Source organism: Drosophila pseudoobscura, chromosome 2, assembly GCF_009870125.1.
Source record: "Drosophila pseudoobscura strain MV-25-SWS-2005 chromosome 2, UCI_Dpse_MV25, whole genome shotgun sequence".
Lineage (NCBI taxonomy): Eukaryota > Metazoa > Arthropoda > Insecta > Diptera > Drosophilidae > Drosophila > Drosophila pseudoobscura.
The window spans coordinates 31,359,738-31,375,003 of NC_046679.1; positions in this window are offsets into that span (position 1 = coordinate 31,359,738).

Consider the following 15,266-nt stretch of genomic DNA (forward strand, 5'->3'; position numbering starts at 1 on the left):
AAAGTCCGTCTATAATTAGCCATTAAAGCGTGCATTGTGGATAGCATGGTATGGTAGGTTCTATAGAAGATCTTGTGTGATTAGAGCGGATTGTAAATGAAGAAATCGAACTGTTTCTGTTTCTGTATCTGTGACTGCAGCGAAGTAATGAAATTTTAAAGTCATTTTCCGGAGAACATTTTCTCCATGTCATGTGCCTCAATGAGGGTAGTGTGGTGGGGATACCATGTTGCGGCCTCGTGTTGCGTGTTGAGGATTGCATTTTGAAGGAATTCTTCACGCTACCATTATCTTGGGCAAGTCTACAGCTCAATTGGTGATAGTTTTGTCCGTAGTTTTAGCCATGCTTGATTAAGTTACCAAAAACTCTGTTTGAGGCTGTGGGCTGTCCTTTTGGTCAATGTCCTGGCGAGAGGAGGGATAGCGACTCTAATATCCTGCTAATGACTCTGGTCGACCGTCGATAATGGAGTGTGAACATTTTCTCAGGTACAAGGACACATTTTCTGCATAGATATTTTCCCTTAAAATTCCCGAAAATCCCTAGTGTTTCCCGCTGTTTCGGGCCAAGTGGTTCTCTGGTTTTTGGTCGTCGCTCATTAATTCGTTGCGGTAACAAGGTCGCAACGGCCAACCCCACACCCTCCTCTCGAGAACTTTATTTCGTAAATCTTTTGCCATAAAAGATATATTTAAACATTTACGGATATCAAACTAAATCCTAGGGATTCCCTGGGTCTATAGGGAACCAAATGTTTATAGCTCTGGGGGTCGATCCGCAGGTCCTCAGCTGCTGGTCTGCCCTCCCAAAGGGGTGTAATTATGGACCATAAAAAGAGATAGAGAGAGAGGGACTGGCACTGGCATGCTTTTGGCCTCTATAGCGTCAACATTTTCAAAATATTCAGGGCACTCGGGGAACGAACAGACCATGGAGATGCTAGTGGTGCACTGGCAGAAGATTTCAAAGGTTTAAATAAATATGTAAAATAATAAATAAACACAAATATAGTAGGGACAAGCCACCTACGCACTCCCATCCCTCGTGCGACGACCCTCGGCTCACTCACTGAGTTTGTTCGCCCCTATATTCTGGTTACTTTTCATCTATAAGTTGAGTTTTTTTGCTTGATTTTTGGTAAAAATAATGTTTTTCTGATCTCAAAATTTTCAAAAACCATGCGAATAAAAGACCTTAAAATCTTAAGTTTTTAACTAGGTTCTGATGGTCTTTCTTTTTCCTAATTGCCTTTTTATGATAATTTTGTTAGATTCTGCTAAATTTTAGCCCATAACTATCCTCTGAAACTATTGTATTTGTTGTGATTTCCTTGGAATAAAGTTCTATCCTCCCCAAGATCTCTTTTAACCTCTTCTTTTAGTCTTTAGAGCTCTCCATAGTCATCTATGAGTATTTCTGCCAATTTTTCGCTTCTTACATTCAATTTCCATTTCCTTTGCCCCACCGTTTCTCCCAGTGTATTTTGGTAGTCCTTCTAGCTATACTCCTGTGTCGCTTGTCCCTCTGTTCATGGCTGCTTTAATCAAATTATGGTGTGCTCCTGGTGTGGCGCCACTACTCTGTCCCTCCCTTGCCAGCGGCATTTTCCACACACATTTTTCGCCAGTGCGGACATCAATTTTAGTTATTTTCGTTGGCGCAGATTTTGCATTTCACACGGGCATCCCAGTTTAAGGTTGCGGTTTTCCCAGAAGTCTACGCGAAAATCTCCCCCAGCCAGACTCTGATTTTTGGAACCGCCAGAGAGATCTAAGATTCCGCCGGCCGACGGTCGAGATAGTTTCATGTAACAATCGTTTATTTGTTTCGCAGTCAAGCATAAACATTTGTGCGACAAACAAACAATCAAACAATCGGACCGACCACGGAATCGGCAACAATTTTCAAAGTTTTTGGCCTTTGAAGTTGGTCCCGAAAAACCCGGGGACCCTGAGGTATTTCTGGCGAAAATCTTAACCTCAAGGGAAGCCGCTTGGATCATCGTTTTAATTGTGCCAATTGCACAATGAAGTTATCTGTCCTGTTTTGTCCCCTTTGTGCATTGGCCTGTGAAAAGTGTCCTTTGAGGTTTAGTTCTTTTTTTTGGGTGCTATACCTGTTTCCACACCTTTTTTGTGTCCCTGCTGTTTGGTCTCTGATAAACGCCGCTTTCTGTGGCTCAATCGAAGACGTTGTCGTTGTCATCGTTGGCTGTCGGTGCCTGTGTGTTTGACCCTAGAAACTGAGACGTAGACACTGGACTGGCGGTAGGTTAAAGGATTACCTATGGCCCCTCCCCTGCCTCCAAGTCAGCAGTTTTTTTTCTGTATCATTTGTCAGGGGCCCTAAGCAGACGTTCGGCCCTGTGGTGACACCATAATTTCTCGGCTAACTCTGAATTGTGGCCTTAATTGTTTGGTCTGAATGACTGACTGAAAGACCTGACTCGTGGAAATAGTAAAGGTTGTAGCACCAAATCAATGCGAGTCGCTTGCGACGATTGTTTATTGACCTTTTGAGCCAAGCCGACGACAGACAGCAAAGCCGATCAAGAGACGTTCGAAAACTGCCGTTTAATGGGGCAGTCCACAAAGGATTAGAAGCGGCGGAAAAGCAGGAGTAGAAGGAGCGGAGCCCCTAGTCACAGTCAAAAGATAAGATGTGGCCTAATGAGTAGCATTTGTTAATGGAAACTTCTTTATTATGCGACAGACCGACTGACACGAAGAAAATGTGATAATCAGTTGGGATTCCGGGTTTCACAAACAATTAGTCGAATGATTTCAGGTGGCAAATCAATCGCATATAATTTAGGGATTAGTTTAAGGAACAGAACTCCAAGAAACAGATGGCTGAAAGGTGATTCATTGGCAGAGTCGGATTATTTTCGTTGAATTAAAGGAATGGAATGGAACTGGCATTCACACTTTGAGGGGTGCTCAAAAAGGAATATTAGACAATGTAAAAAAATAGTAATAATAATAAAGTAATACGCCAAAAAAATAATAAATAAGTAAATAAAACTTAATTATAAAATAAAATATAAAAAATAATTATAGTAACCATAAAATTAAATTAAATTGAAAAAAAAAGTAAATAAATAAAACTAAACTAAAGAAACTAAAGCTAAACTAAAATATAAAATAAAATACAAATAAATAAAACTTAATTATAACATAAAATATGAAAAATAATTATAAAAACTGAAAAACAAAAAAAATTAATTTAATAAACTAAAATATAAAATAATATTCATGAATTCCTTGAAAACAATTTATCGGGTAAAAAAACTGAATCGCTTATAAAGTAGTAATGCAAATCCGTTGAAATATTAACAGATCGGTTAGGAAATAAATATGAATCGGCTAAAAAAGAATTTTAAATAGTATAACTATTTTTAAATAAAATAATTATAATGTGAAAATGGGTAGAGTCCCATTTTCCGATGGAATCGGTAGAATTTTGATATGTTTTTGACTAACAGTAAGGACTAAAAAAATAATAAAATCCGGAATCGGTGGCAAATCATATTTAAAATGGCTATAAATGATATAAACATCAACATATATTTCAAGGATATATCAAAGATATTTATTTACTTATTTATTTATTTATTTTCATGTTGTATCCTATATCATCTATGGATATACTTCCCCCCAAGAACATTTGAAACCAATTAACCCTCCCATTACGTAAATGCGATTCCTTTGTGCATTCAAAGGAAGACTTTCTCTTTCATATTTCTTTGAGTCCCAGTCCCCTCCACCCGAGTTAAGTGGCAACACTTTCTGCGATACTTTCTCAATTTGACACTTTGCAACTTTATTTGCAACACACCCCAACCACCCACCCCCTCTCTACTAGCCTTCCCCTCTGTGCAGACTGTAATGTAAAGTGCCGGTTGGGGGGGGTGGGGGGAAATGTTCGAAATTTAATTAAACTACGCTACTTGAAGTGTGTTTGCTCTTGCCACGCTGCTGTCAACCGTTGCCCTCTCCCCCCACCCCCCGCGCTAGCCTGCCACGACCAGCAGCAGCTGTCAGCCCCGCCATGAGGCAGAGCCAGAGCCAGAGCCGAAGCCACCTTCTGCAGCAGCATTGCCAATTTTTGCATGCGTCACTCAAAGAGCAGCGGCAGGCAGCAGGCAGGCAGGCAGCAGCAACCAACAACTCAACTCTTTTTCGGTGCGCCTGTGCCACGCCTCCGCCACACTGCTCTATGCGTCGGCTTTCCTTTCGGCTGTCAGTCCGCCCGGCAGCCAATTTGCCGCGCTTTTGTTGTCCAATGCGACAGAAGTGGCAATTTCTAATTAAATTATTCCATTTTTTCCCCATTTTTATTTGTCTATTTGCGAAAGAAAGACATTTAAGAGGGGGGAAGTGGGGTGGGGGCAAGTGGCATGACGCTACGGGTGGTCCATGTCCATGGGGCATTTCCACTTGCATTTTTCGGCAGACAGTCCGCCCCTTCATTTGTTTACCAATTTTCTTACTTTTTCTTTGGGGTTTTTCTGTGTTTGTGTTGCTTGAAATTTTGATGAAATTTCATTGGAAATTATTTATGCAGGAAAATGCATTTTTTGTGGATTTTTCAATTGAAGGCAATATTTTAAATATTTTTTAAGAAAAAAAATAGAAAACAAAACATTGAGCCTTGATTTTGGTTTTAATATTTTTTTTTTAGTTTAAGTTAAATTATAATTTAATACAAAAATAAAACGTATAAATTATTTAACATTTTTTGCTAAAATGTATTAATTTATTTAAAAATGTATTATATTAATTCATATTAAATTAAATTGTAATTTAATACAAAATAAAACATAAATTATTAAGAAATATTTGGCTTTATTTAAAAATGTATTATTATTTTTGTTTAATTTATTAATTTGCTTAAAACAAACAGAAATAAATATACTTTTAAAACATTTTAAACAAAAAATATTGGGCCTTGCTTTGGGATTCATTTTTGGTTTTTAAAATATAAATTAAATTTAAATGTCATTTAATAATAAATAAAACATATTTGTTATCGAGAACTTGTTGGCTAAAAACTCATATTTTATTTAAAAATGTATTAATTTATTCAAAAAAAATATATATATATTTTTAAAGCATTTTAAAGAAAATATATAGAAAACAAAGCCTTGAGACTTGTTTTTGGTTAAATTTTTAGTTTTTTTATTTAAAATTAAATTAAATTAAAATGACATTTTACAATAATAATAATAATTACAACTTGATAAAAAAAATAAGTATAATATTTTATTTAAATATGTATATCTAAATAAACATTTTTATATCATTCCCAATGAAACCTTCAACAAATACTCCATAATCCCTTTAAAACCCAAACAAATAAAAGTAAAACCAAGCAAAGAAGCGATCAGAAGACACCATACAAAAAACTCAAAAAAGCCGTGTAAAAACCGCAACAAAAATCAAAGAAAAAATGCCATTTGAAGCATAGAGTACAATGCCAGAACTCTATCATTATATCCTAATTAGATTGAAATATCTAACAATTTCCAAACCGCAAGAAACCTTTCTTATCGCATTTTTCCAATGCCAAAAGCACACAAAAGGGGAATAAAAGTGCAGCAAAAAAAGTGAGGAAAATTAAATTGAGAAAACGGGGGAGAAAAAAATTCTATAAGGCAGGACGCAGGGGGCTTGGCAGCAGCAAAATAAAATTGCAGACGCAGTTGGAAATTGAACAACAAAAATGCATTTAGAAAATATGAAAAGAAACGAGAGAGAGAGGGAAAACCCAAACAGAAATGGCAGATAGACAGAGGGAAAACTCTGCAACAGAGGGGGGAGCAACAGAGAGTGAGTACTGAAAGGGGGGTGTGGAGGGTGGGGAGTTGTCAGGGCGAAAGGCCCAAAAAGTATCTTTTTCTGTACTCTCTTCCTGCTCTGCTGTGTTGCTGGTTGGCTGTTGTCTCGCCTTGGTGCGAATATTTCCGCTTCCGGATTTGCCAAATATGTTTGCCTCGGTCCCTGCCACACTCCCTGCCCCGTCCCCACTCCCCTCTGGTACGGTACTCCAGCAAACACTCGCACTTTCCAAAAACTTCCTTCAGCTGCAAAACTTTTGCCATGGCACTGGCCATGCATTGCACATAAATGAAAGGTTTTTTCTGTTGTATGTCCTGGGTTCTGGGTTCTGGGTCCTGGGTCCTGGGTCCTGGGTCCTTGTAAAATGTGTTGCCAAAGTGTCTTGCAAAATGGTCAGGTCCAGCAGGGGTAGAGGCGGGGGCAGGAGAGATACAGATACATTTGGTAGTGAGTGAAATCAAAGCTTTTGGCAGGCATTCTTTTTTGGTAGAGAGAGAAGGCAAACGAAGGAAGGCTCTCAAATGGGAGTTTATGAAAGTGAGAACATCTAAACGGAGATTGGGTTTTTTGGGGTGTAAGGGTTTTTTTCTAATGAGGAGTGGGGTTTGAGGAGCAGTTGTGCTTTTCTTTGTTATGGAATCAGTCTAAGTTAAAGAATTTAAAACAAAATAAAAGCCAAAGGGAATGCAAGGAAATATACCTTGTAGAGGGCTAAAAATATGCTTTAAGGGACTAAAATCATTTCTAAATCAGGCCTAAAAGTCCTTCCTTTCGTATATAGTATAAAAAATGGTATAAAAACGGTGGAAAATTACCTAAAGGGAGTCCCCAAATATCAAAGAAATCTCCTCTTCATCTAATCCAGAGGCGCCACAAATTGCTCTCTAAATCAAACAAGTGACTCCGGGCCGTAGTCCTGCATCTCCCGGCGGAAAAGTGCACCAACCAATTGATGGACAAAGTTTTTCCTGCTGATGTCATCACATATTTCTTTTGTGTCCTTTAATAAACAGCAACAATACTTCAGAATGACACCTTTCTACGGCCTCGCCTGTACTCTCTTTTACTCCTTCCATATCGGCTCATCCCATCGATATATCTTCTTTCACCCTGCCTGTCTTTAGGGCTTTCTCCCTGCCTCTCTTTATGGCTTTCGCCCTGCCTCTCTTTTTCCGAGTGCACTTCAATTACCAGAGCCTGCTCCACCTTATAAATCTTTTCCTGACGTTCAAAGTCAAGTTCTGACACTCCACTACTCCCCAGAAGTGCCCCCCTACTTGTGGGGGACTGGTATCTCCCGCCCATTGGAGGCTTAATCGTTTAATTGCCTGGCATAATTACGAAATGCAGCTCATCATCAGATTTCAGCTCGATTTCTTCGGCCACCTTTCCATAGCAGACAGGCCGCCTTTCCTCCTCTTTGTACTTCCTTTTTCTTCGTACTTCCCTTTTCTTATTTTTCTCCCCTTTTTTGTTAAGCTCCAAAGTTGCTCGGGTTGCAAATTGACCCCCCCAATTGACCTGCCACCCCCCGCAAAAAAAGAGCGAAGGAAAAGAACGAGAAAAGCCATTGAGCTAAATTGTCCTGCCGCCTCGGGGCTGTATCAAAAAGAAGGCTACTGTTCATAACTCACAGAGGTCCTGGGTGGTTACTGATGGGGCAGATGGGGCAGATGGGTAGCTTATCTAACTGCAGCAACTATAATTTGCTTTCAATTGATTTTGTTGCCATTTTTTCTCCTTTTTCTCCATTGATTTTCTTTCGTTTTTCCTTTGGACATATTCATAAATCGTTTTCCTTGGCAGGGGGGGTGGGGTTGGGGTGGTGTCACCCTCTGACACTTGTTACAGCCAAAAAGAACCCTTCGATGTTCCGATGTCCGAGGACAAATGTGCATTAACGCCTTTGACCTGCATTTTTGGGGGAGGTTTTTCTCTCTGGCGGGGGAGTGATTGAATTTTTGGTAGTTTTTGCGGCCTTAGACTTGTGTATCCGTAGTGCCTTGTAATGCACAGCTGACAGCTGCTTTTTCTTCATTAGCCAAGTCCACCCTCCTTCGGACAGGATCTGGAACTGCCTCTGGATTCTGGTGTTCCTGGGGTTCCGGGGTTCTGTTTGGGGGCGCCTTTTGTTATTTTTGTTGGTGGGTGATTTTGAGGCGACCTTTTAAATTAGTTTACATGGCTGCTTGTAATGGGTTTTCCACTCTGTTCCATTCATCCGTCCATCCATCGATGGGTGGCAACGCTGTTGCTTTCTGAAATTTCATATGTTGCAGCCACAGGCGGTCTCTGGTGGCAGCGTCGGCAGTGGGTGATTGAGGGCCAATGAACTGTAACTAGTTTTGTGGGCAAAGTGGACAACAGGGGCAGAGAGGAGGGGAGAATGTTTTGGCCGTTCAATAATTTGGCCTAGGCCTCCGTATACATTTCATGGCCCTGCAGCTACAGATATTCATGGAAGCGAGAGCTCAACTTCCATCGAAAGTTTCGTTTTGTGCAAAATGAAACAATAGATCTCGGTGTTTATACAAGACTAATTGGAGGGTCTCTGGGGAGGTTAAAGTTCTAACATTGAAGATGTTCTCAAGGCTAAAGGTGTTTTAGTTCAGAAATTAAAGGTTTATCTCAAGGATTAGTCATTGTAGTTGTATATCAATATTTAAGATTGAATTAAATACATCCTGGCTCCCACTGCAATGAGATTCTAGATTTATTCTTAAATTATTTTTGATTTCTTCTAGGTTTTTTAGACGTTTTTATAATTATTTCAGATTTTTTGAGCAAGAAGCACAAGCGTAAAGTGAAAAAGAGAATGACCGAGAGTGCAAGAGCAAAATACAGGCATGTCTGTGAACGGGACTTGGACCCAAATACACCCATATTTAAATTAAATATATTTTTTTGTAAACAAATCTAATTAGAGATTGGATAGGTGTCACTTTGGTAATTCTTTTAAGAGTACAGCCAATATTTAATCTACAAAAATAATACTTTAAAACAAATATTAAATTTTTAGATATACATATATTTAGTTGAAATATGAAAAATATATAATAAATAAATATAAAAATATTTAATTTAAATATGCAACATATTCATTTTGTATTATTTTTTTATATATATTAATATTTTATAACAAAAAACTTTATTGGAAAAAATCGAAAATGAGGACGAAATATATTTATTTTTAAAAGGGAATATTATAGAAAAAAATACAATCGAAAAATAATATAGGAAATAAAAAGAAAAAAAATCCACAGATTATATTTTTGTTTGTTTTAGTCCCCTATTTTTCATCCCCGACCAAAGCGTAATACATCTCCAAATAGATCACTTTTAAACACAAAAACACTTTCTGGATTTCTTTTGCAGGCCATAAATACCAACTACTTACAGGACATAAAATACAGGATCCTGACCCCCAGGAACAATTTATGGGCTGCAACGATAGCAGGCACTCAAAGGGGGGCCATGGGGTTGGGGTTGGAGTTGGGATAGGGGGTGGGAGCATGTAATTATCAGCGGCATTAACACCTTTAATTACGGGACGAACGCCAAAACCAACTGCAGCGTGGAATGTGGGCCAAAATGCGAGGCCCCAGCGGGAGAGACAGAGAGAGATACAGAGATGTGTCCAAGAGCAGGCCGAGTGGGGGCGGCTCTGAATGTGGGGCAAGCAGAATATGCAAATGAGACCCTGGAACACACACTGTGGCAGCCATTAAGGTCGCAGATCAGAGCAAACAATAAGAACGGGAGAGCAGGGGTGGCAGGGTGAGGAAAGGTGTAGTCCCTGTGGGGTATGGATATTAGAATAATGCAACAAAAGGCATACGATATCAAGGATATGCGCATGCAAATGAAAATTCACAAGAAAAACCTTCAGCAGCAGCAGCAGCGGAAAAGTAGCTTCGGAAAAGTCATTGGCAAATATGCTGGAGAGACAGAGATAGAGAGAGATTTTTTGGTCAGGAAGTGCGCCTTCTCCTGCAGGACTGCAGGACACATAGAAATGTCAGCTGGTTGGGGGTGCTGATTTATGAGCCACATCCCATATATATATATGCATCTGTATCTATGTGTAACTACATTTATATAGGTGAGATCCTGGCCATATCCTGTGTGTGTGCTGGCTGTTTGTGATACCTCCGGTATGCGTACAGTGCCTGTGCAGAGGTATGCTCTTATGTGGCAGGGGTATGCGGCGATATGGGGCACATTTTTCGATTCTAGGCACAGCAGTGCAGACATTTCCATCGGAGAATATCTGTATCTTAAAGTTTGTGGGCGATGACAAGCTACTCTTACTCTTACTAGGGTACATTTAGACACATAACAATCTCCTTTGCTGAGTACCTCTCGGTCGTTATACACCACTCGGCAATCATCTTAGTTGTTTTTCTCTCCCTCTCACTCTCTTTGGCTTTTGTGTGACTTTGCATATTCCACTTTGGCTTGTAAAATTTATTAGAAATGGTTTGAAAAACTGTAAAGTCATGTGCCGAAGGATATGCAGGACACACTTGCACACCTAAATCTCGCCCTCCCCTTCAACCCCAGCCCCTACTATCTGTAACTCTGGCTCGCTTTCGCTCTGCTCTGTTCTGTTCTGTTCTGTTCTACTCATGCATATGCAAATTGCAATGGTTGGTGGCTGGCCCCCGATGTGTGACCCAGTTTGATTGTGGGCGTGTGTCCATCCACACCCCGTGTGTCTAAGCCGCCCCCTCCTAAAGCCCTTTCCTTGCCACACAATTCCTGCCGCCTGCCGCCTGCCGCCTGCGTTTTGTTCCTCTCTCTCTCTCTGTGTGTGTGTGTATTTTTCCCCATTTTGTAGCTGGAGCTCTGTTGTTGCCACTTGCCCCATTGTCGATTGTTTTTGCTTGTTGATGCTTTTGCATGACAAACAAAAATTATAATTGCACTTGAAATTGGCACAGGGGGATGGAGGGGGGTTTTGGGGGTGTGCTATACGTACGTATTTGTTGTGTCAAGTGTTATCTCACACGAGAATTGTGCGAAATCATTGAGATTATTTAAGAGCCTACATGCCGTCCCTGCAAACAGAACATTGAAGAACCTTGAACTATATAGATTAGGGATACTACTTTAACAAGGTCAGAAAGTCAGATAAGATATAAAGATACAGATGGGAGAAACTTGTACGAGAAACGATGACGATAAGATACAGTTTCCCACTTATATAGATACATAGCATAAGCACAGAGGAATATTTGTGGGTGAGTAATGAAGAAATCGTTTTTGGTGACCCCGACAAAAACCTTTCTCAGGGTCCACAATTTGAAGGCTCTTAGCTCTTGGATTTTTTTTCTGTGTATAAAAATAGCATCTTTCAGATACATTTTAAAGCTTAAATAAACTTATTATTATATGTTTAGAATTTCAGATTAAATTGACAGCCAAAAGGTTTATCCAAGAGATTTTATCTATGGATGAAAATAGTATCTTTCATGTATATTTGAAAGCTTATATATACCAAGTATTATATTTTAGAGATTTTAGATTATATTGAGAGCCAAAAGGTCTATCCATGAGATTTGATCTATGGATAAAAATAGTATCTTTTGAAGCTAAAATAAACCAAGTATTATTTGTTAAAGCTTGGTATTTTTCCAGGATTCCAGCAGCTTATTAATAGAGGAATTTAGAAAGTGCTCAAGTTTATTTTTCGTTTATTAAAGGAACTCTAAAAGAGGACTTAAAATATTTAAATAAAATATAAAATAATTAAATAAAATGTACATAAGTTCAGAGCTATTTTTTGCAACATTTTCCCCATCTTTCTCTTTAAAAAAAATGGGGGAATATTTAAAGAGATTGTGGAGACATCCTCCCTCTATAACATACACAGTTCTTAAGACCTGCTACTTCTCAAAGAAAAAACCATTCAACTTCTCTATAGTTCCAGCATATTTTTCCTGTATTTTTCAAGCTAAAAATCGAGTACAAAATATTCTAGAATATTTTTTCAGAAACGCAAACCAACCCATAACAAATTTCCATTGAAATTGGTTTCATTTAGAAGTATTTTTCACAAAATTTGATAGAAAAAATAATATTTTTCTTAGCACTAATGAAGTTTTATACATGAAATGTCAAATAAATTGAGGCAGAACCTTCCACCCCGCCCTCGTCGAACAGCTGATAAATAAGCCAAAAATATGTGCAGATACAGATACGGATACAAAACGTGTGCCCGAGTCAGATAGATGTATTGTCCAGCCTCCCCCGATTGCAATTTTCTGTGCAATCATCGTTCGATGCCAAAGAATTCACCTCGAACCAGGAATCTATAAGTATTTATGCAGATGGTTTCAGGGCAACATATCTTTGGCTTACACGCTCATACACACAAATGGGAATATTTAAATCTTTGTATCTGCAAGCGTGTGCGTACGTGTTTTTGTATTTCGGGTTTTTGTGTCAAACATATTTTCTCCTCTCTCTCTCTCTCTCTCTCTGGACCGTATCACTTTGACAAACATGCGGATTATCCTCGGAATTATTAATTATTATATCTGCAAACACGAGCTTGGTCAGCTGTCCCCCGAGCTATGAGTGTGTGCGAGTGTGTGTCTGTATCTGTGTGGGGGGTGCTAAGCAAAAAAGGCACTTTGTTGAGGGACCTGAAAACTGGAGGGATGACTAATTGGTAAGCCAAGTGAGAGATTTGTTAACTGAAATGTTTTTCGTGTGCGAATTTCCAGTAGGATTTCCAGTAGGATTGTTGGCTGGAAAAGATACTTACATACTTTTTATACCCGATACTCAAAATGAGTATTGGGGTATATTAGATTTGTGGTAAAAGTGGATGTGTGTAACGTCCAGAAGGAATCGTTTCCGACCCCATAAAGTATATATATTCTTGATCAGCATCAATAGCCGAGTCGAATGAGCCATGTCTGTCTGTCCGTCTGTCCGTCCGTCCGTCTGTCCGTCTGTCCGTCTGTCCGTCCCCTTCAGCGCCTAATGCTCAAAGACTATAAGAGCTAGAGCAACGATGTTTTGGATCCAGACTTCTGTGATATGTCACTGCTCCAAAAATATTTCAAAACTTTGCCCCGCCCACTTCCGCCCCCACAAAGGGCGAAAATCTGTGGCATCCACAATTTCGACGATACGAGAAAACTAAAAACGCAGAATCGTAGAAGATGACTATATCTTCTAGAGTGCAAAATCTGAACCAGATCGTATAATTATTACAGCCAGAATCACGAAAACAATATCACTCTTTCTCGCTCTGTCTCACTCTAACACACAGGTTTCATGGTCGGTTTTGCCAATTGCAAAATATGAGTTCAAGGATCTCAGAACCTATAAAAGCCAGAGCAACCAAATTTGGTATCCACACTCCTGTGATATCGGACCTTGACCGTTTCCTGTCCAAATTTCGCCACACCCCCTTCCGCCCCCGCAAAGGACGAAAATCTGAGGCAACCACAAATCTCAGAGACTATTAAGGCTAGAGTAACCAAATTTGGTACACACACTCCTTTAAGATGTCACTATAAAACGTATATCTCAAAATTTCGTCCCACCCCCTTCCGCCCCCACAAAGGACGAAAATCTGTTGCATCCACAATATTGCAAATTTGAGAAAACTAAGAGCGCAGAATCATAGATAATGACCATATCTATCAGATTGGTGAATCTGGATCAGATCAGATCATTTTTATAGCCAAAAGGAACAAATCAATTTGCAGTGGCTACGCAGCGCCCGACGTCACGCTCAGACTGATTTTCTGTCTCTCTCGCACGCACTCTTTGTCGTGTCGCTTAATATTAGCGGCGTCTGCCGAAGGAGAGCCATACTGACTTAGTATCGGGTATAACCGTAGAGTTGCGGTGTCCGCAGCAACTCACAACGTTCCCCCTCGTTGTATCTGGTGTATGATTTTGAATGTGAAGCGTAACTCAATCTATCTATCTTTTGAAGGGGTTATATCTGTGAAAGTATCTCTGAAGTACGCTCTACCTACTTTTGTATCTTTTTATAGAAATATTCCAAAAGTAATTACTTCAACTACTCTAATAATTGTACCTTTTGTTTGCCTGCTACGTTCAGATACGTTTGTATCTTTTGCACCCAAAAGCTACTATTTTAAGCCACGGATATGCAGAGTCGGCATCTTAAATCCTTACTTTTGAGCTTAGAATACTTTTGTATCTCATAAACTCATAATTCTTGGAAGTTTTCAATCCCAAAGATTGTGCTTAAGCTTCAGATTCTTTTGTATCCTCCTGCTCTAACTTTTAAGAGTTCTGCAGCCTTAAGATACTTTTTAGTTTTGTATCTTTCTGCGGCTTTTACTCAAAGAAAACTTCTTTGAGTTTTTGGGAGCATAGAACGAGTATGTGGTCGCCATTTGTCGTACGGCAGCCCATGCCCCCTGACCGCTAACCTCTACCACTGATTGTTAGCCCCTCCATACCACTCCTCTCTTTGATAGAGCCCCCCTCTCCTAATGCTTCTTTAATTTGCGCCTCTCTCTTGCCCCATGTGGCATGTGGAATGAGCTGCTAATGTGTTTTGGTGAATCCATTCCCTACCCTCTTCGGAAAAAGGCCCAACAACATATCACTTGACGCGCCTAATGAGTGTACGAGGGGGGGTGGTTGGGGGGTGCGCGTTGAAGGGTCAACCACAGGGTGGGGTAGGGTATTACCCTCCCTTGTACTTTGACTAAGTTGCGGCCTACAGGAACATTTGTTACCAACAATTTATTAAGAATATTTCTTCGACTTTTTGTATATCAAACGTGGAAGAGGGCCTCCACTCTAGAGATGCCCCCCCTGACACAGCTCTCCTTCGGCCCTCCCCGCCACCTTTCAACGGCTGTTCCACAAGAATTGCATTCAAAACAAACACAAGAAAAATCCCAGACAAAAGGCGTGGTATTGGTGGCAGGGGCAAAAATGTTTATAAACAAAACACAGAAAGAATGCAGGGGGTGGGGTCGGGCCAGGGGGTGGGTGTTTGGTGGGGGAGTGCAACAAATAGGTAGAAAGTAGAACTGTAAACAAAAATAAGAAGAGGTGCGAAAAAAATGCGTAAACAGAAAAAATTGCACCAACAGCAACAACAAAATGTAGACAGCAACATGCAAACGCGTACAGCAACATACGAACATTTATAAATACGCAGCAGCATGTTGCTAAGGTATTTAAGCAACATCAACAAAGCAGAAAAACGAGCGCAAACGAGAGAGCCAAATGAACAGCCGAGAGAGAGAGTGAGAGTTCATTTTCGAACTCGAAATACGGGTGAGAGAGCACACGGTTTGTGTGCTTGTGTTTGTGTGTGTGCAATATGAAAAATAACATTGCATTTTCATTCGAAAGCCGGCTGCTGTTGTTGTTGCATTGTGAGAGAGAAAAAACAGCAGCAGCAGAGGCAAGGG